The following is a 25588-nucleotide window of genomic DNA, read 5'->3' as shown; positions in this document are numbered from 1 at the left end:
ACCTAAAATCGGACATTACTTAAGGGATGACCTGATAGTTCATTTATTATTTATAATTCTACTTTTATAATAAAGGTAAACTTAGCCTTATCAAGAGTTATATTAAATCACTATCAGTTAGGCACAACTTTAACCTGTCATGAAACAAATGAGTAGTTTCTTCTAATAAATTTAAATTATTATCAACCATGTTTACTTGTGTCGTCAAGAAATGGAATCTGATTTATATGCGGTATTTCCATAGTAGGTTTGTGTATTCTATATGTGTGTGCGTGTGACCACTTGGTGACCTGTGTAATTCTGTATCTAGATCGTATTCATGTGAAATAGAGTTAAACGGTATTAAGGTTTAACACTTCTGATCAGATGATTTTTCCAAATTTCTACATTTCTTATTCAAGACTGTTAGTGCCTTTCAATACCTCAGACTTAGTAGACTGTATTGTTGGTGACGTCAGAAACTCCAGGGTGCTACAGAAGAAAGATGTACACTTGATCACGTGCTGTCACAACTAACTCTTAATATGTGTAATCTAGTTTGATATGTGATACGGTTCATTTTTTTTACGTACATACTTATAATAGAAACATGAATAAATTCGTATGTGTTTCGTAACAGAAAGTTGTGGTATTATAAATATTAGAAATTAATAAGCCGTTCGTTTGTTATATTTAGCCGTTGGGTGATTATTGGTTATGTAAGATTTGTAAAACATTAAAAGTTTGTTTGTTTGGAATTTCGCGCAAAACTACTTGAGGGCTATGTGCACTAGCCATCCCTAATTTAGGAGTGTAAGACTAGAAGGAAGGCAGTTAGTCATAATCACCCACCGCCAGCTCTTGGACTACTCTTTTACCAGCGAATAGTGGGATTGACCGTCACATTATAACGCCACAACGGCTGAAAGGGCGAGCACGTTTGGTGGACAGGGATTCGAACCTGTGATCTTAAGATTACGAGTCGAGTGACTTAATCGCATCTCCGTCGCACCAAATATACTCGCCCTTTCAGCCGTGGGGGCGTTATAAAGTTACGGTCAATCCCACTATTCGTTGGTAAAAGAGTAGCCCAAGAGTTGGCTGTGGGTCGCGATGACTAGCTGACTTCCCTCTAATCTTAAAGTGCAAAATTAGGGACAGCTAACGCAAAAAGCTCTTGTGTAGCTTTGCGCGAAATTAAAAAAAACAACTTAAAAGAGTCATCGGGTTTTCCCTAGCTTATTCCCAGATTCCTGTGTTTGTACAAACTTTATTTATCCTGTGGAGATAGCCAATAACGACATCTATTTTTACAGCAGGGGGTTGATGAGAGTGGAAATGCAAACAAAGGATTTTAGTAGCTGTTTGGTATTATTTCAATGCAATATGAACTTTCTAAAAAACGTGTAATCAATGTTTGATTTACGAATGATTGTTCCAATTTAGGTTTAACTGGATAAATGAATAAGTGAGATAGCAATAACTCAGTGGCGTAGCTAGGGTTTTCAGCGCCCGGGGACAAAGTCAGTTTTCGCGCCCCCTCGTGACAAAATGTAAGCTATAATTCCTAATTATGTAACATCAATTTGGCGCCCCCCCGATGCTGCGCTCGAGGACAGATGTACCCCCTTGCCCCACCCCCCCTAGCTACGCCACTGCAATGACTCCTAACGAAGCTTTAATAGTGAAATATTGATATAATAAAATTACATTCTGGTGACACACAGGGATGGACAAAAAGGAGTGTCTCCCCTTGAATATGTTAATTTGTTATATATTTTTTTATTAGATAACATAAAATCGTCTTAAATAATATGTTTTTAGAAAGTAGTCGACGAGATATGTTCAAATATGATTTAAAATCTTAATTTTAATACTGGCTTTCATAAAAACCTAAATTTTTCGTGAATTTGACTACAGATTTTCATTGAAAGTGTTGTGTACGTGTTGTAATTTCTTATATCTTCTTACTTCATTTAGCTTCAAAATAATCAAACAAGTTTTTCTGCAACTGTGGACTTGTTAAAAGATATCTTAGAAATAAGATAATTGATATTATGGAATGACCAGGTCAATCATCTGATATAAATCTGACTGGAAAATTTAATGGCTGAGTTAAACCGATTAAGGAAAGACTGCCAGCCAAACACAGAATATGAACTTTTTGAAGTAATCAAAGAAGGATGACAGTGAATCACTGAGAAAGATCTGCACAAACTCATTGAAACCATGTCACGTTGATGTGAAGCAGTACTAAAACCCAAGGGAATACTAAGTATGAAGTCGTGGAACTGGTTTGTGTTATTTTGACTTTCATTTTTACGTTCGGTTACTTCAGAGAAACTTGTTTGATCATTTAGTGGGCTGAATTTACTGGAGTCAAAAGATCTAAGTAACTACAGCACGTGCACAACACTTTTATGAGAAAATGTAACTAAAATCATGAAAAGTTCAGATATTTATTGAAAGCTAGTGTTAAAATTAAGATTTGAGAATATAGTTAAACATATCTCATTGTGTGCCTTCTAAAAGCATATAGTTTTACATATCTTTCTGTTTTCCAAAACATATTAACAAATTAAGAATATTGTCAAGTGGGTCACTTTTTTGTCCACCTCTGTAGGTCGAGATTTTATTTACGTTTAACAAAACAAACTTATATGCATTATAGACTCAGTATTATCACAGAAAAGTTCGATTAAATAATTAATATTAAAAATTACGTTCATGTGATTTATTACTGTCTTATCAGATAGCTTACGATGTGTTATACACTTATTTATTGATGTTCATATTAATGTAAATAAAATAACGACATATATATATATATTTATTGTCTCAATATTTAGGTACTAAAACTTCGTCATCAGCTATCCATAACCAGAAAGTTTACTAATCCAACTGACTGTCGATTACTTCAGTTTGGTTTAGTTTGTTTGTAATTTCTCTCAAAGCTACTCAAGGGCTATCTGCGCTAGCCGCCCCTAATTTAGCAGTTAAAGACTATAGGGAAAGGAACTAGTCATCACTGCCCACTGCTATCTCTTAGGTTACTCTTCTTACCAAAGAACAGTAAGACTGAACGTCACGTTACAACGCTGAAAAGGTGAACCCGTGGCCCTCAGAATGTCGATTGCTTCAGACGAAGTTTCAACAGGAAACTATTGGGTCAATAAAGGTATATATTGTATATATAGGTTTTTATTTTATTGAATTAATAGAAACGCATCGTAATAAACACTAGTTTACATAAAACAAAGTTTAAAATAATTATTATACATATATAATTTTCAGAGCTTGGGAGGTTCGAAAACATCGAGGTCATATATTGTTTTAATAGTTTCTTCTTTACTTTTTGAATTGATGTATTTTTAAAAATTCGATTGCTGTTGGAAACTGTCTAGAGTTATGGCTCTTCATTTACAATGTATTATACTTTGTATTTAAGCTGGACACTAAATGGATGATAGGGTTTCCAATCGCACTTACTGTTCTGAAAGATTGAACTTTGGTTTCTTCCTTTCGTTTCAAATGTTTATCTCTGGCAAGCTTGGATTTCTATTGTATTTCTACCACACTACGACCACTTTAAAAGTTATGAGCTTTGAATGCATTCACGTAACATAACTACATTTGCATAAAATGTCCTCTATTTTATTTTGTTTTATTAAAAAATTACTTTCTTAACAAGCATTGTGACACTACGGCCCTACTTTTTGTAATGCTTTCAGTGGCTCAGCAGCATGTATGCGGACTTAAAACGCTTTAAACCTAGTTTCGATACTGTTGATGAGCAGAACACAGATAACCAATTGTCTAGGTGTGTGGTTGACTATAAACAAACCTTTTTTATTACGACAGAGTACTGGGGTTTAGCTTACTTTTCGTAAGTTCAAGTGAGACCAATATCACTTTCTGTTAAAATAGGAAAGTGCCAATAGATAGCAGTATGTATCTCAGAACGGCTGGAATATGTGATAATTGAAATCTATTAATGGGTAAATATATTTTATTTTCAGTAAACACGAGCGTCGCGGGACGATAAAATCAATTAAGAACATTTTGCTTGAATTATTTTTGTTAATTTCTGACACTTTCAAGGTTTACTATGCTGCCATCTCTTGATGACGAGAAACCCAACTTGAAATAAAAATGTATCTCAGAACGACTGGTGAGGGTATTAACACTTTTATTGATAAGGATAGAAAAACGTTTCGATCTTCCTAGTCATCTTTTGGTTGAGAAAGAGAGTTTGCAAGTGACCGTTGCCGGACGCATATCTTTGGGACGAGAGTATAAACGGGTACGGGATTGTAGGGGGTGTTGCAGTTGGATGTTAGATTATTAATTAGTACCTATCTAACTGCAACGCTCCCTACAATCCCATAGCCGTTTCTACTCTCGTCACTTGCAAAATCTCTCTTTCTCAACCTATAGATGACTAGGAAGGTCGAAACGTTGTTCTTTCTTTACCAATAAAAGTGTTAATACCCTCACCAGTCGTTCTGAGATACATTTTTATTTCAAGTTGGGTTTCTCGTCATCAAGAGATGACAGCATAGTAAAACTTGAAAGTGTCAGAAATTAACAAAAATAATTCAAGCAAAATGTTCTTAATTGATTTTATCGTCCCGCGACGCTCGTGTTTACTGGAAATAAAATATATTTACCCATTAATAGATTTCAATTATCACATATTTTTCCGTATTTTAAAGAAAAGTCGTTAATTTCTTTAAAACATTATTCAGAATAGCATGAAAACAATCGTCAATTAGAATTATTTATTCAGATATGTTTTCAGAAACTTAACGGGTTATTCCTTGAATAAAACCTTATGGCCTGCAGTTACTTCATTCAGCTTCTTGAACTTCTCTACCTCCGCCCTTGGTGGCATAAGGATATCTCTCATGATATATAAGGTTAAATTCTGGTTTCGATATATACCAGTGGTTCTCAACCTTTTCTGACTTGCGGCACACTCCGACAATCTGAAAATTTTCGCGGCACATTTGGAAAGCCTTAACGAGTTTTTCAGGTACATGTTATTCGGCAAGCGTTAAAAGCCTTAGAACGAAAATCACGGCCAAAGCAAGCGATAATAATGTAATTGTGCATCACGTTTAGATACACGACACAGAAGAGTTAACTTAAAAAGTCTTAGAACGAAAATCATGGTCAAAGCAAGCGATATTAATGTCATCTGCAGAGTGATAATACTATCGTTTGCTTTGGCCGTGAGTGTCGTTCTAAGGCTTTTTAATGATTTTCTGGTATAGCAGATGAATCAATTTTTTTATTTTTACATATGTTTTCAAAGTGACGCTTATGCCTGCTTCCGAGAGCAAATCAAATTGAAGCGAGGCTCTAACGTAGACAAACAAGCTCGCATTTCATCATCGACTGTAAGAAGCCTCTCTCTCTTTCTGGCTTCAGTTTCAGTCAATGCTGAAAATCCAATTTCGCAAAACCACGAAGATACAAATGAAAGCAAAACTTCAACTGCTTTTGAACTGATTGCAGGATATGAATTTTAAATGGATATCCAAAACTCATCCAAGCTCTTTTCGGGAAACAATTACTGATAGAATTTGTCGTTTCGTAAATCAATGAGCTGTTCTTCCTCCTCAGTTGTAAGATTTGTTGTCTCGTTGATTCCGAATGGATATGTCACCCAGTTATATTCGTTGACAGCAAGTGACGGGAATTAATGTTTTAGTGCGGACCGTAGATCGCTTAATGTGTACAAAATTTGAGGGACAATTTTTTTCTTTGACGGACATTCGTTAACAGAAGGAAAACAATCAAGGACTCCTTTCGAGATCTTATTCTTTCACAGCGTCAGCCTTTCATCGAAGGCCTTCAGTTTAGACGTTACAGTAATGTTTTCAGATGGCCCTTGGAGACTTAAGTTCAGAGAATTTAATTTGTCAAACAAGTTGGAGAGAAATTGAACCTTTAGCCACCAGATCTCATCATGAAAAGAAAATTCAAAACCTGCTTCCTCAACCTCCAAGAAAGAAATTACGTCAGGTTTTAGTTGGACAAGACGCTTTAACACATTTACTTTTGAAAGCCATCGAACTTCAGTGTGACACAGTAGGTTTTTGTCATCTGTCTGAATCCATCGCCTCACAGAGAAGAGAGAAAAGTCGAGATTGAAGTGGCCGAGACTTGATGAAATTCACCACTTGAATAACTTGATTCACAACATACTGCAAATCTTTCGGCAAAGATTTGGAGGCAAGCGCCTCTCTGTGAATCATGCAGTGAACAATCCTAATGTTTGGATATTGTTGGCGCTCTAGAGTGACGAATCTCTTCTTTTTTCCTTGCATTGAAGAACAACCATCAATGCAAACGCTGACACAGTTATTCCAATGTAATTTGAAGAGCAAAATGTTTTCATTCACCAAGTCGAAAATGTCTTGGCCTTTCACTGTACTTTTTAAATCTTTGCAAAATAAGTATTTTTTTTACGATTTTCCCATCTTTTATGAATCGAACAAAAGCCAGAACTTGAGCTTTACCACTAACGTCAGTAGATTCGTCAACTTGAAGAGACCACAACAGAGACAGTTCATCTTCAGGCGCTTCGAAGTGTTCGCAAACTTGATCCTTCATATCCTACCACAAGTCTACAATTCTGCGCGAAATTGTCATTGGACAGTGGAACTTGCTTAACCTTTTTGGCGGCATCCGTACCAAGCATAGTTTCAATGATGATTGCTAACGCTGGCGCAATGACTGCTTTCTTGCGTTTCGCCAACAATTCAGGAACCTTGTAACTTGCAATCAATCCTTTTCCGGTCAGCTTCATGTAGTTCACAAGCTTCCTTGATTGTTCATATTGTTGAGCTGCGAGATTCTCGAAGTATTCTTTTGGTTTATCCTTTACAGCTGAATGTTTTGTTTTCAAGTGTCTCTTCAGTTTGCTAGGAACAAGCGCCTCGTTCGATAAAGCTGCATTGCAGAGTAGGCAGAATGGTAATTGAGAATGTTCCGATTCCAAAGCGATAAAACCGTATTCGATGTATTCGTTTTTGTACTTTCGTTTGATTCCTTGCTTTTGATTCAACACATTCTCCTTTGCAGCACCAGACTTACTTAAATATTTTTCCATGGATAAATGATAAAGCTAATTCATACACGATAAGCACAAAGTTCTTCAGTTGATATAAAACTCCTACCTACAGCGTAGTAGCTGTAGCTTACCACACAATGAGAACGTGTTCCGGAAAGCAGTTTGATTGTTTGATGTATCATTTATGACGTACAAAGCGCTTGTTGCGCCACAATTAAACTAACAGTCGAACCGTTGCAGTCGAGAATGAAATTTAAGTATGAACTTCTCAGTGTTCGGGTTCAATGAAAACCATCGAATGTTTTGGGAGGTTTCAGAGTGTTTCTATAGTAGCTTTTATTAACTGACGTGTTAGATTTGCTTGTAAAATCCCAAAGAAGTTGAATGTGTTTCAAAAACACCGCGACACACTTGCCAATCTCTCGCGACACAATCACTGATATATACAGTGAACAGAGCACCAATAGTCCATTGTATAGTTTTTTGGTTAATAACAAATAACTCGATACTTAAGGAAAATGCATTCCAAATTAAGTGTGGTTGGTTTTAAAACATTATTATCGTAACCGATTTTACCTGAAAAATGTGAACCTGCTTAACCCTGTTGTTTTTAAACAGTGTTAGAAGTATACTTGTTGACGTTCAAAGCTACTGGATGAAACATGTACATGAACATCATGACGTACGCAGTTATTTCGCACCATAAGTGTATTTCTATTCAGGTTAGAACATGACATGGACAAATTACTCTGTCGTTGGGATGACTCATGGGTTATTCATATCCATGTAGTGTTTATTTTCATTTCTAGATAAAAATAAGTTAAAGAAAGGAGAGAATTATCGTCCCAATTTTAAGATAATTAGTTTTCACTGACAGACCTTCAAACACAGATTTAAGTGTCTGTTGTGGATTAATACGGCCGAGTGTTTGACAGTGATACAGAGTGTCCAAATTTAAAGGCAAATACTTTAACAGTTTACTGGTAGTAAGTAGCACAGCTAAATTTTTATTGACATGTTTATCCAAGAAAGAAGATTATGTGTGTTTGTTCTTCTGTTTCACTCAGGTATGTTGCTAACATTAAGTTTCACTTTTATTGTAAAAACTTGAGATAAACTGGGATTTTCATAAGACATATCACGAGACACAAAATGGTTCGTGATTATGCATCTATTGAGAAGGTAAAATCCACTTGGAAACTTTATAAACAACACATTTGTAAAGTACACTTGGATGATCTATGGAAATATATACTTTCGTCATAAGTTTCTCATAAAAACAAACCTGACCAAGAACAGAAAGGGCAAGAAGTTACATGAGGTTGGTAAAGATAAGTAGTTACAGAAAATATAAAAAATTAAATGACTTGAGAAAGGAGTTAATATATTTACACGTTTACTACAGAATATACAAAATATATTATATAAACAGCATACCATAATAATGTTGACATAACTTGCGATTAATAAACGGTTTTAATTAGTGCATCAAGGATATTTTTTAAAATAATAAAAACATAATTTCAAGGAGCTGTAGAGATTTTTATTTGTAGAAACATTTTTTTTATTTTGTGCAAAAGAATCGTTAAATTTGAGTTTAACTTGAATACTCTTATAAAATTTTCCTACCAAATTTCTTGGACGTCTTGCATGAAGTGGTTGCTTTGAACTGAAGACAACTGTTTGCTTGTTTTCGAATTTTGCGTAAAGCTACTTGGGTGCTATCTTCGATAACCGTCCCGAATTTTGAAGTGAGAGACTAAAGAGAAGGCAGCCAGTCAAGACAACTCACCGCCAACTCTTAGGTTGCTCTTCTACGAAAGAAAAGTTGGATTAAACGTCACATTATAACGCCTCGAAGACTGAAAGGGCGAGTTTGTTCGGTGGCAAAATTGGAACGTGCGGTCCGCAGATCGCAAGTCGAGCGTCCTAACTACAAGGTCGTGCTAGGTCCAGTTGAAGGCAAATATACATTACAGTTATGTAAAGGGCAAAGGTATGCTTCTTTATTTAAACCTATTGACCGAGTACTTAGTATATCTTTAACTTCGAGATTTGTTTTACTTACATCAAGTTAAATTTCAATCAGATTTGGTAACCTCAGGTTATTTTCTTTCATGAATGTTTACAAGATCGTCCTAACCTTGCAATAGCATTTTTCTTGCTTCGGATCATCTGTAAGCAGTGTCTGCATTTCTTCTTCAATATCCTTTCTTTTCTTCGTCAAGTGGATGGAATTCTATAAGATAACTACAACGGCCACCAGTGTAAGAATTCCTGGTAAACTGCTAAATTAAACAATTTCCTCTTAGCTTTTGTATGAAGCAGGAAAGTCATCCAGTGTTCATTCAAGAATAACCATTTATATTAATCCACATTTCTCTTCTATAATTCCATTACTTCGGGCCACGCATGATCGAGATGCCTAGGGCGCTAGATTCGTAATCTAATGGTCGGGAGTTCGAATCCTTGTCCCACCAAAAATGCTCGTCCTTTCAGCCGTAGGGGCGTTATAATGTGATGATCAATCTCACTATTCGTTGGTAAAAGAGTAGCTTAAGAGTTTGTGGTGGGTAGTGATGTCTAACTGCCTTTCCTCTAGTCTTACGCTGCTAAATTAGGGACGGCTAGCGCAGATTGCCCTCTTATAGCTTTGCGCAAAATTTAAAACAAACCAAACCACTCTCCCTTTTATGTCCTTTTTGGTACACCTGTTATTTATTTACCGTGGAAAGTATTGCGGACTAGCTTCTGTCGTTACAACTTAATTAACCGTCTGTTTAGTATGATCTAAAGGATTTTTTCCTTAGGTAACTTCCGAGGTAGAAATAATTAAAACTTTTTATTTGTCCTATTTGCTACACAGCTCATAACAATGACCATATGTTATACATTAATTAAAAGTTAAATAAATATTTCTATATTATCCTTTTTTGATAAACGTATATTGTAAAATTAACGAAATCAGTAAGTTTGTATATATCAAAATTACATTAATTACGGTATTATGTACAATACCTAAAGCTTTTGAAACTTTGAAATTGTTAGATTACAACGAATTTAAATTAAAAATTAAACACATATTAGAAGATGGAGTATTAGATTTGAAAGTAATCATATGGTATCATGGAATGCATGTGTACTCTTCGACTATTTTTTATCATCACGTAAATGTAAAGTTGAAAAAATCTCCACAGATAAATATGTCATTTCACAAGTTAGTTACTAGTCTCCTCTATCCACAGATAAATATGTCATTTCACAAGTTAGTTACTAGTCTCCTCTAATGTCTCATTTCTGATATAGTCGTTACAGTTGTTGCTCAACAAACTCCAGCAATTTCCTACATTACTGAAGAGAGAGTGGTAAATATTGGGGATAATGTTGACCTGCAGTGTTCAGTAGAGTATGCTTCAAATTATCCTGTACGTACATCACATTATTTATGAGAATAATATGGAATTTCTTGTCTAAACTTAGAATTACCGATTGTAATTGGCTTTCTAAACATCTTGTTCTAAACAATATATGCACTATATCGCTTGTAGATCTGTAACTTCGTTTGTTATAAGGTTCATAATAGTATATAAGTCACAAAAATGCCATCAACAGGCAACAAATTATTTGTTTGATCAACTTCAAATTGTTATAATTTTCAAGTCGAGTATTGTATTCTATCTGACTTGAACACGGCCTCAATTTGAAGCTGAATAGACTGACTAATAATTTTTCTGTCAACTTTGATCCTGGTAACAAGATTTGATTGTTACCATCAATAGCACATGAAGTCCCTAGAGAGCGTTTTTTATATTGAGTGTTATATATATATAAAATGTAAAATTGTTCAGTATGAGATAATTCATGATGTTAGGAAAACAAGTAGGATAAAAACATTAATTTAACACAAAATTACAAAACCTTATAATCTGAGTGATATCCGAGAGATATTTATTAACTAGTGTTTGAACTTTACAGCCGTAAAGTTTAATTTACAGTAGTTTTCTATGAAAAGACAAGCATAATAATTTCAGTTTCATATCTTATTAATTTAAACGAAAAAATGAATTTAATTTTGTGCTTTAACAGGTATTATGGACAAAAATTAATCGTGAAAATCCGTCAGACGATCTGTTTATATCAAAAGACAGTTCGTTGATCGTTCCAGATCCTAGATATTCTATTCGGCACGACAAAGGTAGCAGAACTTATACATTACAGGTACGATGAATTAGTAATATAGATAATTTGTGTATTTTAGTATACGTTTTACAGTTTACTTGCAAACTTTGTAAATTTAATTGTTTATATGAACATGGCCAAGCGCGTAAGGCGTGCGACTCGTAATCCGAGGGTCGCGGGTTCGCGCCCGCGTCGCGCTAAACATGCTCGCCCTCCCAGCCGTGGGGGTGTACAATGTGACGGTCAATCCCACTATTCGTTGGTAAAAGAGTAGCCCAAGAGTTGGCGGTGGGTGGTGATGACTAGCTGCCTTCCCTCTAGTCTTACACTGCTAAATTAGGGACGGCCAGCACAGATAGCCCTCGAGTAGCTTTATGCGAAATTCCAAAAAACAAAACGTTTATATGAATAAAAACCGATTTCTTTGTGTTCGAAGTAAGGCATAGGTCAGTTATTATTTGCCTAAAGTGAGGTAGTTGGTTATTATTTGGTAATTTAAAGCCAAAATGGTTGATTATTCTCAAAAAGTAATGCTTAGTTGGATCATTATTAATTCCAAATTTGGTTTATTTTGAATATCTCGCAAAGCTACTAGAGAGCTGTCTGCGCTAGCCGTCCCAAATTTAGCAGTGTAAGACTAGAGGGAAGGCAGACAGTCATCACCACCCACCGCCAACTCTTGGGGCTACTCTAATTTGGGTTATTATTCCACAAAAGGAATGTTTAATCTTCAAGGATTAAAACATTAACGAAGTAGAGTCATATAAAAAAAACAGCAATTCATTTACTCTATATATAACAAAGAATTCTATAGGATTTCTATAAGCTTTACGTTTCACAAAATAATTACAGTAAAATCAACAACTGGTGAATTGCTTTCGATGTGAATTTTGTTTTCCACAGTCATAGCTTACAAAAACTATAGTGCATTATAATTACTTATATTTTTATACTTTTTTTTTTTACTTAGATTTCAAAAATTCAAGAAATCGATGCAGGTCCGTACCAGTGTCAGGTGATTATTGGAGCAACCAGTAAAATTACTGCTGATGTACTTATGTCTGTGAAAAGTATGTGATTTCGTATAATTTCAAACACCTGAGAAAAAATATATATATTTAGGGTAGGTTAATTCAGTAACTTAATAATATATAATGTTAGAATAAATAAATCATTACTTTAATTCTGAAGTGTTCCGATATAAATGAAGCTGATGAAAAATTACGCATCAACAATTTAATCCAGTTCACATGACAGTTGCTGTCAAGCGATTGGTTAAATAAATGGTGCCTGAACCACGCCTTTGTTTATCGCATTCTTGTCGGTCCGAAGAATTATGATATGTTACAAAATGCCTATTTGACACTATATGTAGTAGGCACAGTCTGATTAACGTATTAGACACTTTCTAACTTTCACTCAGAATTCCTTACTAATACAAATTTGTACTTAGAAAATCACGACGTATGACTACATTAAACGTGCAGTGCAAGTCAAATAAAAGTTAAGAAAATATAAGTATTGATCATATTTAATGCGAATGGAAGGTGACTGTACTGATGTGCAATTATTATTATATCTGTCAATTTATTTTTAATTTACATTTAATATCACGTACGTTTTTCATATACACTTAGATAAAAGAAAATATTCTAACGTTCACACTTAATGTTGGTTTGTTTTTGAATTTCGCGCAAAGCTACACGAGGGCTATCTGCGATAGCCGTTCCTAATTTAGCAGTGTAAGACTAGAGGGAAGGCAGCTAGTCATCATCACCCACCGCCAACTCTTGGGATACTCTTTTACCACGAATAGTGGAATTGACCGTCACTATGTAACGCCCTCACGGCTGAAAGGGCGAGCATGTTTGGTGCGAACGGGATTCGAAACCGCAACCCTCAGATTACGAGTCGAGTGCCTTAACCCACTTGGCCCACAGTTAATGTTCATTATACTAAGTATAAAATACAAGTAATTTTAAACGATCGTATTAATTTATGTTATAAATGTTCCGACACATTTGTATTAATTTTTTCTCTGTGAAATTGAGTATATGGTTAAATTTTTCAGTGTTGTTTTACAAACAGATATACTGAACATTAAATTATTTCGAAAATAAAAATGTACTAAAAGTAACCGGTTCCTAGATTAAGTTTAAAATAACAAAACTAAGGAAAAGTTACTAATTAATCACAACTGAACTTTGCATAAAACATGTACGCTTAGATTAGCTAACTGGTAATCTTTTCTTGACTATGTTAACTATAAACTTCACATGCGAAATAAAAACTTCAAGGAAAACGACAAAGAACTTCACATAATTATTCTATCTGGCGTTTCAGTGTGTGCTTTTTTTAAAGGGTCTTTGGTAAGAAAGAAAAACAACATTTATATGAAGCTATTTGTCATCTTCCTTGAAAATGGTTTCCATCCTGCAGTCAGCGCTGAAAACTTTTGACAAAACTTAATGTTTAGACATCAGACACAAACAATTTATTTTACCAAAAAAAAAATCTCTTATTCTGTGATTACAAGATGTGTAGTATATTCTTATTGTCCACTTTTCTGCCTCTGCTACTTGTATGCATCATTGACTGTATTGGTAGAGAACATTCGCAGGATTGAGTTAGTTTAGGAATGATATATTATTTATTATTTTGCAGAATTCATATTGCTGGAACAGGTTAATAAACTAAAGCTATGAATGCAAACTATTTGAAACTTAGTGAATTGCATAATACGATTAATGTGTGTTTGTGTGTTTTCGTATAGCAAAGCCACAAAAGGCTATCTGCTTAGCCCACCGAAGGGAATCGAACCCCTGATTTTAGCGTTGTAAATCCGGAGACATACCGCTGTACTAGCAGGGGCAATACAATTAATAAAAATAGAAAAATAACATGGCATAGGATAGTTGTTTTTTGATATTTTCCAGGAGGGCTGTGAAAAAATTCTGCATAGGAATTTTTTTAATTCTCTATAAAGGTAAATAAATTTATTTATAAGTTTTTATTACATTAATTTTGTGTCTTAGTTCCTCCAGTAATATTAGACAACAGCACTCGTTCCATCATTACAAGCAGTGGAGCCACCGTTTCTTTGAACTGTTATGCCTCAGGACTCCCCCCTCCTCGTATCTCTTGGAGAGAGAGAACAATGATCTGTTACCAACAGGTGGTGCTGTATATAGGGGTAATGTTCTAACTATTCATGACATCACTAGAGATGATCGTGGCACGTATTACTGCATTGCCAACAACAAAGTGGGAAGAGGCGCACGAAGAAATGTAGGCGTGGAAGTAGAATGTAAGTAGTTGATTGTATTTTTTCAAAATGTAAATTCTACACCCTTCAACTACATCACAAATATTGGATGAGTATTATACAACCTACAGCTGTGCATTTACAAGTAATAAAAGTAGCTTACTGTTTCCAGACTCTCAGATAATTTGATATAAAAATGTTTTCTTCTAAATTTTGTTTACACACAAAACAACATGGTTATCGACAGGCTCCTATAAATGGCAGATATTCTCAGTGGTAGATTTAAGGTTTGTGTGGGCCCAGAGGCTAATAATTTTGTGGTGCCTATATCCCATGCAATTTTACGTAAAATTGTCAATGGGCCCCCATTAAGATCATGGCCCTGGGACTGAGCCCCTACCTTTGTAATCAGTAAGTCTTATCTTCGCATAATCTCGGTAAAATCCATTCAATCTGTGAATACAAAGTGATTATTAGAAAAGTGAAGGAAGCTTCTACTTTTGCACGAGTGTTTTGTAACAATGCCCAAGTATTGAACTCATAAAGTGGTCTCATGTTTCCAGCAGGCTGTCATTAATATCTAAGTTTAGAATTTTATTGGAATTGAAGGTTTTTGAAATGGTTACTTCTTATGTGTATGAGGATAAGGGTGTAGATTTGGTGTATCTGGATTTTCAGAAAGCATCTGACAGAGTGCCACATAATAGGTTCGTGAAACATTCTCTCTACAGGGCTGAAGTCCGACGCAGATGTGATACTGCATTGGGACTGGGCGAGGCTAGCCTTCAAAAAGTCCGGCTTGCTCGACTGAACCCCGGACGTTCGGACGTGAGTGCCCAGTAGGCCATTTTTTATAAGCAGAACTGGCGCTGTGGGATGAACCAAAAGCCGGGTTAAGGCGCCCAATGCAAGATGGCAATGCGGTTAAAAAGCTCGTAGTTGGATCTCAGTAGTTACTTCCTGGCCTAAACATCATGCCGGTATTCCCTCGGTGCCCTTGATGGAGTGTCTTGGGTAGCCGGCAAGTTTACTTTGAAAAAATTAGAGTAACGACTCGGCGGACAGCTTCCTGGAAACCAAAGTGTTTGGGTTCCGGGGGAAATATGATTGCAAAGCGAAAGCTTAAAGGAATCGACGGAAGGGCACTACCAGGAATGGAGCCTGCGGCTTAATTTGACACTGGAAGGATTGACAGATGAAGAGCTCTTTCTTGATTCAGTGAGTGGTGGTGCATGGTTGGTGAAGCGATTTGTCTGGTTAATTCCGTTAACGAACGAGACTCTAGCCTATTAAATAGACGGCTGATAACATGTGTCAGTCAATCTTAGAGGGACAAGCGACGTTTAGCCGCACCAGACAGAGCAATAACAAGTCTGTGATGCCATTAGATGTCCAGGGCCGCACGCGCGCTACACTGAAGGAATCGGCGTGTGATTGCCCCCGTCTGGTAGGACTGGATAACCCGTTGAACCTCCTTCGTGGTAGGAATAGGGGCTTGTAATTATTCCTCTTGAACGAGGGCTTCCCAGTTATCACGAGTCATCAGCTCGTGTTGATTACGTCCCTGCCCTTTGTACGCACCGTCCGTCGCTACTACCGATTGGATGATTTACTGAGGTCATGGGACTGGCTGCTGGAGAGGCTTTTGGGTCGCGCCTGTGTGCCGGAAAGATGATCAAACTTGATCATTTAGAGGAATTAAAAGTCGTAACAAGGTTTCCGTAGGTGAACCTGCGGAAGGATCATTATCGTGGATGTAGAGATTCCTCATTCCAAACAAAGACTCTCATAAGAATACCCGGGAGACCGCCGGAACGTCCAAGTGTTTCGCACAGCATAGGGAAATCCATGTTTGGTCTTGCCACGGTAGCTCTCCCGCATCCAGTGGTGTAAATCTAGAATGGAAGTGTCATATGTCGTAAGTGACAATCCACTCTCGGCGGGCATCGATGAGTGGTTTGGAAATAAAGGAGGGTAAAGTGCCTGCACGGGAACCTCCTGGGAGGCAGTCCGCCTCTCGATTTATTTTTTCCGCCGGAATTACCCGCCATTTTCATTCTGCCCCACCTTACTCATCACCTTAAAACAAGTCAAATTAAAATACAGGAAAACTTCCACTTAAAGGTAAACAATCTTCCATGAGCAGGGTTGAAGAGGAACTACAACGTTCCTGAACACCCCTGTTGGGGAGAGAATTCATTAGACTTCTCTCTCTCTAAACTGAACCCCTGCTAAGGTTTCGTTTCTCTACAGCTGTGGAGGATGAGTTAGTTATTTGATAAAAGAGTAGCTGGATGAAAGAAAGCAGGTTGTTATAAATGGAGTTCAGTCAAACTGGATTAATGTCTCAAGTAAGGTACCTCAGGGCTCAGTGTTAGGGCCTTTGCTCTATTTGATTTACATTAATGACATAGATGGATGAATAGTGAGCAAATCACTTAAATTTGCTGGTAAGATTAAGGTCTTGGCAATTTATTGCTGTGAAAAGTATGCTATCATTTTACAAAAGATATAGATCATTTAGTGAGTTCGGTAATGGGATTTTAATTATAATAAATAGTTGTAAGTTATCATAATTTGAATAATATAATTTGCATGGAATTAACTTTAAAATGCCATGAAAGAGAGAAATCTTGATTGATCAGTCTCTAAAGCCATTGAAGTGGTGTGCTGTTAATAGTGGTAGGGCAAATAGGATATTCAGTTATATCTACATAAGTATTGAATACAGTTCTGAAAAGGTTATAATCTAATTGTATAGGTTATTGATTAGGTCACATTTGGAGAACTGTGCTCAGTTTTGGGTTCCTTACCTTAGAAAGGACATTGAATGTTTGGAAAGGGTTCAGAGGAGGATTACGAGAATGGTGCCTGAGATGGAGGGTTTATCATATGAGGAGAGTTCAAGATCTTTGAAATTGTTTTCTATTGAGAAAAGAAGAGTTAGAAGTAATCTGACTGAGGTGTTTAAGATTGTAAAGAGGATTTAGTGTTGATGCATCATATTTTTTCATATTTAATGGTAAGAATAATAGGACTAGGAGACACAAGTATAAATTTTGGCACGGTAGGAGTCATTATTAGTTGAGACAGTTTTATTTCTTTTCTAAGAGGGAATGTGTTGCTTTAGGACATTGTGAAGCCAGTAAATTTAAGAGAAAGCTTGATAAAAAAAATGAATAAGGGCTGGCTTTAAGATTTTTTAAAAAATGTGTAGCATTTTTAGTTTAGTTTACAGGATAGCACAGCCAATATGGACCAATAGGTCCTTTTAACATTATGTTTTCAATAAGTTGTTCTCATGTTTTTGTTCAGTAAGAATGTGTCAGTTATTTCCCAACTAAAGTCAATTTATTTTTACTTTTCATGGCTCAATGTTAAGTATGAGGGTATATATTGCTAAACTTTAAGTTTTTGGTATGTGTGGTAGAGTCAGCTCAAACAACCTTTCATGTAATTTTGAGTTTAACAACAAATAATTTATTCACACCTTTCTCAAACTTGCAAAAGTACTTTAAAATCTTTTAAACAAATGTAGACTAGTACTATGTAACAGCAGGAATACTTAATAAGAGCTTGTAATGGGACTCATGATGAGAAACAAATAGGTTTCATAAAGAGTTACAGACATGCATGGAAAGTAGGGCACAGTTTATTTAGTGTACTGTGGCAAGCCTTTAATACCCTATAAATCACTGGATCAGGATCATTCACATCACTGTACTGTAGATAAAGAAAGATAAAGATGTAATTTGGGTAAGACTGAAATGCAAGCTAAAATATACACAGCATATAGTTCAAAGGCGATGGAAAAAGGAAAATCACTGTTTTATCAAATCCATATAATTCTAATTTACACACTTCATATAATTTAGGTGCTTATTCTATTACACTGAAATTAGAACTACAAAGAATAAAATGGCAGTTTCTGATTAAATAAAATTAATAAATTCTTGTATATCAGGAAACTTACTTTACTATATTATATACAGTAGTTAAAATATATACATTGTTATTGTCAGACTAAGAATTCTTCTACAGTAGGTGCCTGAACTTGTTGGCAGTAAATTTGAAAAAAAAGTAAACAAATAACACTCCATTTGTTTTCAAAATGATATGTATTCAAAACTAGTTAAATGTACATATGACAAATGCTTTACACTATAGATGATCATAAATAGGCTTATCATAAACACTATTTAGTTCTCTTTTTCTTCTTGTCAAATGTTCACTTAAATTTATTCAGTTACTTTGAATTTCTGTTGATAAGCTGAACTATTTTTCTCTGTTACTATCTGAGCATAGTTTGCTTATGTTTCATAAAGTTATCATATTTGTCTCCTGTACTTCAAAATCATGTGCTTCTTTTTTGTATTTAGGCCTACTTCCAGTAAACTTCTATTTTTTGTCAAAGTACACACAGGCAGGTTCAACTACTTTAAAACTTTCTTTGATGAAATAAATGATTCTTATCTCTCTCTCAACACTGTTAGCCTTACCCTAATATATATCAGCTGTGGGCCTATACTAATCATAAAGGCTTTCCTTCTCTGTCAGAATGTCTTTATGCAATTTTACTTTGTTTCTCATCTGCTCTGTCTTTGTTTGTCTGCTTTTCCCACTCATCACACTCAATTTATTGTTACTTAATTGTCTGCTTGTTGTACCCTCAACATCAATTAGTTACAAACACAACATACGACTCTTACTGAGTTAGATAATTAAATTTGTCATAATGTATTTTAAAATAATTGTTTCTAACTCTTGGATTATGAATGAAACTAAGCATTCACGAAATAATTAAATAATAATATCTACACTAAACAGTGTTTTATATCAGGACATTAGGTTGTGGTTATGTGAACTTATCTTGATAGAAATTCTAAAACCATTTTAAATTTGTTAAGATCATTTTTATTTTAGTGTCCAACAAAATATAGCATTTACAACACAAGGTTCATACCTAATTAGATCTAATCAATATTTAACTAGTTTTCCAGTAATTTTTGATGATTTTTTCACTTAGAGTTTGCCAACTTTATGCACCAAACATTCCTTATGAAATAGATTGTTATAAGAAATGATCCAAATTCTGCAAAAGGCTAATGTTGATTGATAACTGTTGAGATAATGCTGGCTTTATGTTGGTTTTGCTGGTCTTGACTTTTGCAAAGAGTGTGCAAGCTATTAGACACCAATAAAACTAAAAATGAAGTTTGCAAAACTGTTGATATGAAACTGTCATATACATCAAAAATAGACAGTAGTACAGACACTAGGCTGCAGAAGAATACATTGGGGTACAAGGTCATGTTTGCAGAAGGGCAAAAGGTGCAGTAGATCAGTAATATCTACAGAAGTTTGTCTCAGTAACTTCACCAGTAGAGCTAAGGGCCTCAGGAATGAGTTTCAACAAGCCACTGGAGTGTGTTTATTGTATAGGAGGTTGGGTTCAGGTTCAGAATACATTCAGCAATGAATTCTGGTAATGTTCACAGAAGATAGCAGGTTTTGTGTACCTATAAGTGATTAATGCGTGAGGGCATGGAGATATGAAGGAGAATGAGATTTAGCTTATAACATTGTTTCCCATGATGCCTATGGGGAGAAGAGTTCAGTAGCATCTGCATCCTGCATGAAGTGGATGGAGGATCTCTGACAGCACAACATTACATGGATGAAAGATCCTGCTTCCCATTGTTAGCCCCTTTTGCTGATGCTGTTGGAGATAAATTCATGTATCAGTAGGATAATGCCTGTCCTCATATTGCCAGGAATGAGTAGTAATGATTTAGGAAGAAGGAATAGGTAATGAACTGGACTGTTAAGTCACTAAACCTAAATTCAGTTGAACATGTGTGAGACGTGTTAGGGAGAGCAGTTAGAGATATACATCCTGCACCTATGACAATTCAGGAGCTCAGAACTGCCCTCATTCAGGTGTATACTGTGTTGCCCTAGAAAGTCATCATCAGCAGTATGGGGAAACAGGTGCAGATAAACCATAAGGAACAGAGGAGGACTTACCAGCTACTGAAAGACGTGTTTTATTATGTTTGTTCAGCTTAAGTTATTTTTGTTCAACAAAGTATTAGAATTTTTTGTTCATTTTGCCTTTTTGTTAGTTGTAAATAATGTTTTTTGCCTTGCTTGGTATTATTTACCTGTGGTGTGTGTGTGTCTATATATATAATAAACAAGGTTTATCAGTATTAAATGCTTTCTGGTTTCCTTTTCTTCAATTAAAGAAAAAAATTGAAACTTTATTATTCTTTAAATTTTACGAGTAATGTATGTACAATTAGATGAAATATTAGCTATGTTCAAGATATGTAAGGACACTGTATTAAACAAAACCAAACCACACTGTTAATTTATTATATTTCAGCTTCTTAGACTGTGTGCTGGTACTACAACTGTTTTAAAGCTACTTTGTATAAAAACAAACAAAACCGTTGACAAGGAAGTTGTCTCTGTTACAATTTTTCCCTTTAGAAAAATATGAAATATTTCATGAATGGCATTAATAGGTAAGAATCATTCTAATAAATTTAATTACCTAATCCTTATTGGGTGTCACTATTATAGATACATTAGTAATTAAAATTTGTAAAACAAAACAAAAATATATATAATAATTATTTTGGCTTTTACACAACAACTAATGAGGGAGCCAACACAGAAAAGACATCAAGGCTTTGTCTTCTTTCTTTTCCTGTATCATATTCCTATGTAGAGAAGCAAAAGTCACTTTAAAGTAAAAAATATTAACATAATTATTATGTTCTTTCCTTTCTGAAAATATTCTTATTTTTGAAGACATAATAAAGATTTTTTTTCTCCAGTTGCACCAGTGGTAATGACAGACAGGCCACGTTATGGGCAGGCCTTAGGATATGACATGGATTTTCAGTGTCACATAGAAGCTTTTCCTTCACCTTCTATCATCTGGATAAAAGATGGTTATCAGCTGAACGACAATCAATATTATCGTATTTCAATTTTTGCAACAGCAGATGAATTTACTGATTCTATACTGAGAGTGAAAAGTATCCAGAAGAACCAATATGGAAACTATACTTGTAAAGCAGTCAATAAGTTAGGGTCAGATCAGAAAGACATTCAACTTGTAGGTGGGTCTCACATAGTATAAGGTTTAATTCTTACTCTTATAAACAAGTTTTATTCTTATTTGTGAAACATTTTAAACTCTGATGGATTTGTACAAAATCATGGTATTATAAATATTGTGCTGTCAAAACGTTTGTGTATCATGAAAAAATTTGTAATAACTTGTTGCTTTCAGTACATATACTAACAGTTAATGTGTTATCTAAGGATACAAAGAACTGATTTTTAATTTTACTCAGAGTAGATAACTTGTTCTGATCAGAAGTTAATATTAATTACATATTCTACAGAATGAAACTTTAGTAAGCTAAATTAGTACATGATTACTGGAAAATACTGTCTTGTATTGGTGATTTGTATAGAACCTATAAACCAGCTATAAGGATTAATATAAAAATATTTTGATGAGAAACTTCATTTGTATTTTTAAAGCTTTGTAATATAATGATTAGGTTTATTCACAAATGTAGCTACTTGTTGCAGAATTTGGGTCAGTATCCATATAGTTATTAGCTAACAAATTGAGTACATGAAAAAAGGTTATGAAAGTCATTTAATGAAAGCAGAGTCACATTACTGTCTTTTTCTTTTTTCAGAAACTACAAATATAATTTGTCCTCCAGCTTGTGGTATAGGACTAATCTCAGGTGCTATGAACAAGAAAAGTGCTTTTCTTCTTACCATTATTATGGCAATCTTGGATTTACTTTCTGCCAAATAAAGTTGTCATGTTCTTTGATTTTAGCAGAGCTCTATTAAAATTAATTCTGTTTTTATATGGTATGTGTTGTAAATACCAAGTGGAATTTCAAAATTTAGAGCCTTATATTTTAAATAAAGCATCAATGAAACTGAAAGCTTTTGATTTGATAGCAAATATTATTGTATTTATTGTCTAACACGTCTTTCTTATTGCTTGCTTGTTTTATTGCATAACATTGAGATCATTTCTATGAATCAAATACCAATGTATTATAATATTTACCTTTATGTATTTATTGTTAATTAGCCATTATGGAGCATAAACATACTGTTTTTATTTCCCCTCATTTGAAAGTTATACAATACTGAGTTATCTGTGTTGTTTCAACTGCAGAAGCCAATTTTTTGCATTATAAGCCCTCAAGGTTATTGGTGTTCTACTAACAGATGTATCCATATCAAACTGTGTGTGCATGTTTGATTTTAACGTTTTGTATTTTATGAAGTATGTCTGACTTTAGATCATTTATAATGGTGGTGAGTCAGTACTTAACTGATGAGGCCCATAATCACCTATTAAAGATAATTGCATGCTACTATAAATAACCAACATCACAAAATACCACTGTAAGTGTAAGCCTAATCAGCTTAATACTGGCCTACTATCATTAGTTTGATTCTCTGTGGGGTTATTTCATAAAATCAAAAATTAAAAAAAATATTAAAGTCAAAATAACAAGTCATCTTTAGAAATAACATAATTCTTGCTTGTTTTGTATTGAGTGGTTACTTTTTTATTTAAAGTTGCTTTTGTATTTGCTCATCATATTTATATGTTTTATTTCTAAATATTCATCAACATGCTTTTGATGCAGATAAAGATATGGGTGTGTGAATATAAACACACAACAAAGTGGATTGTAGCAAAACACCAAATAAAAATATTAATCATGTTGTATTTCATGTAGCATTTTTCTCTATAATACTATTTACATAGTGAAGTTAACCACTTGAACAACAATGAAAACCTGACTTTATTATGAAGAAAGGTTTGTTGTGTTACTTGCAGTTTCATGTTCTATTTTTAGGGAGAGAGGAACTATGCATGTTATTTTTATTAGAAAAACATCATTTAAAAATATGTCAAAAATTAAAATAGCCAACCTTTTGTTTTAAGGGAAGTGTAATAGTAATTATATAAATGCAGCTATGTTTTCTCAATGGGATGCAAAACTTTCTAACTATTTTTTGTTCTTTAGCTAATACATAAGTAAACGTTTTAATGAAACACTACTTGTGTCTTTCACTTGAGCAGGTATCATAACACACACAAATACATATATAATTAATATAAAATTTTGTTACTTCTATAATGTGTTTTGGACTTGTACAATCACTTTATAGACATTCAGAAAATATAATATTATTCCAGTTTGTGAAAGATGAGGCAAATTTTTTTGTTTAGCCACAATTCTGAGAGTCTAACCTTGCCTTGAGCTTGAGAAGCTGCTGACTCAGATGTGCATAATCAGTAGTTAGTAAGCACTGCTTTTTTATGTACTGTAGTCAAGATTTTCACTTGTTTGTACCATTAATTTATTTTTATGGTAACAGTGGAATCAATATTGCATGTTTGTATGTATAATTATTAAGATATAAAATTTAGTATTTTTTACATGAAAAAAATTACTCTGAAATGCAGAACAAGATTTTCGAACCAGCACTGCTCATATTTTCTTGTGTATGATTTGCCTGTAACCAGTAAAATATCTTATAATAAGGTAGAAGTGATATGCATGATGTGGTTTCGTTTGTTTTGAATCTTGCACAAAGCTACAGGAGAGCTGTCTGCACTAGCTATCCTTAATTTAGCAGCGTAAGACTAGAAAGAAGGCAGCTAGTCATCACTACACACCGCCAACTCTTGAAATACTCTTTTACCAATGAATAGTGGGTTTGACTGTCATATTTTAATGCTCCCACAGCTGAAAGGGTGAGCATGTTCAGTGGGATGGGGATTCGAACCTGTGACCCTCAGATTACAAGTTGAGTGTCTTAACTGCCAGGCTGTGATGTGGTTTCATATGTCCAAGAAAATTTTTAAAATCTAAATACATCTTGGTTAGGAAGCTTAATAAATGATAATGGAATTCTGCAGTATCAGTATAGTTACTATTTTTTAGAATTTTATGCATATAATTGAATAACCAAAAAAATAACTGTGCAAAATTTTAGAAGGCTTAGTGTCCTATGTCCAGCAGCAACTTAGTTCATAGTTCATAACAAGGAGATAATTGTTTGCTTTAGGTCTAGATTTATTGTTCTATATTTAGAAAAAAAAAGTTTAACAATTTATTTTTGAATAGTAATAATCTGTATAGATGTATAATGCATAATAATTGAAATGTGACTGTATACTAAATGTGACTCAAAATATTAGTCCACCAAAACACAGCTAAGACAGGGAAAACTAAAGGTCAGTTTTATATTATTGGATATGTAAAATGGGTGCACATGTGCCACATTAATTCAAGTTATGTAATATTAGCTAAACATAATTGGAAGGTCAATATAATAAAAAATAAGTATATATAAACATAGTGTTATGACACTTAAGCTACTTAGATTAAACATATGTATTTTCATGTTATAATAAACAGTTATTCTAACACAAAAAAACTAAATATTTATATTTATTTCCTCATTTTTTTATGGTTATGAGGTTGGTTAAGTGACAGACCCCACATAGACAGAGTATTGAAAAATAACAAAATGTAAAGTCTCACTCAAAATAAATGTTTGAAATGTATTTAGGATGTTTTAGAGATTATGTAAATAATATTTGAGATTTTTAGAATGAAGAATAATACGAAATCACTGCACACATACTAGTAAAGAAACTGATTAAATACACCTTTAGTAAAAATAGTTCATTAAAAAGATCTGATTTTTTGTGTAGTAAATACTTGTAACCTTTACTAAAAATATACCAAATTTTGTGAAGATACATATGCTGTATCAAAAGTTATAGTACAAATATGTAACATGTGCAAGTGTGTAGACGAACTTGTGTATGCTATACCGAACCTGTAGCAAAAGGGTTAAGCTAGTTCACTGATCATTTTTGGATGTAGAAGTTAAAACAAGTTAGTATTATGATTATTTTGGTACAATAAAAATCATAAACAATACAAATAAATAAGCCAGTTTTTACTACTTGGAATTAAAGTCAATTTTCTTTAGAAACTTCA

At 34.3% G+C, this 25588-nt stretch overlaps 1 pseudogene across 1 annotated transcript; it reads left to right on the top strand.

The window, feature by feature from the left end:
* Window positions 1–7692: 7692 nt before the first annotated feature.
* LOC143233087 (lachesin-like) lies at window positions 7693–25443 on the top strand (annotated as a pseudogene). The gene is made up of 7 exons (XR_013017956.1): window positions 7693–8127; window positions 10367–10485; window positions 11147–11278; window positions 12210–12309; window positions 14275–14546; window positions 21350–21637; window positions 22232–25443. The product of XR_013017956.1 is annotated as a lachesin-like (transcript).
* Window positions 25444–25588: the final 145 nt, after the last annotated feature.

The sequence above is a fragment of the Tachypleus tridentatus genome, chromosome 12 (assembly GCF_004210375.1).
Source record: "Tachypleus tridentatus isolate NWPU-2018 chromosome 12, ASM421037v1, whole genome shotgun sequence".
Classification (NCBI taxonomy): domain Eukaryota; kingdom Metazoa; phylum Arthropoda; class Merostomata; order Xiphosura; family Limulidae; genus Tachypleus; species Tachypleus tridentatus.
The sequence above is the reverse complement of the archived record's forward strand: the minus strand, read 5'-3'. Positions and strand labels throughout refer to the sequence as shown.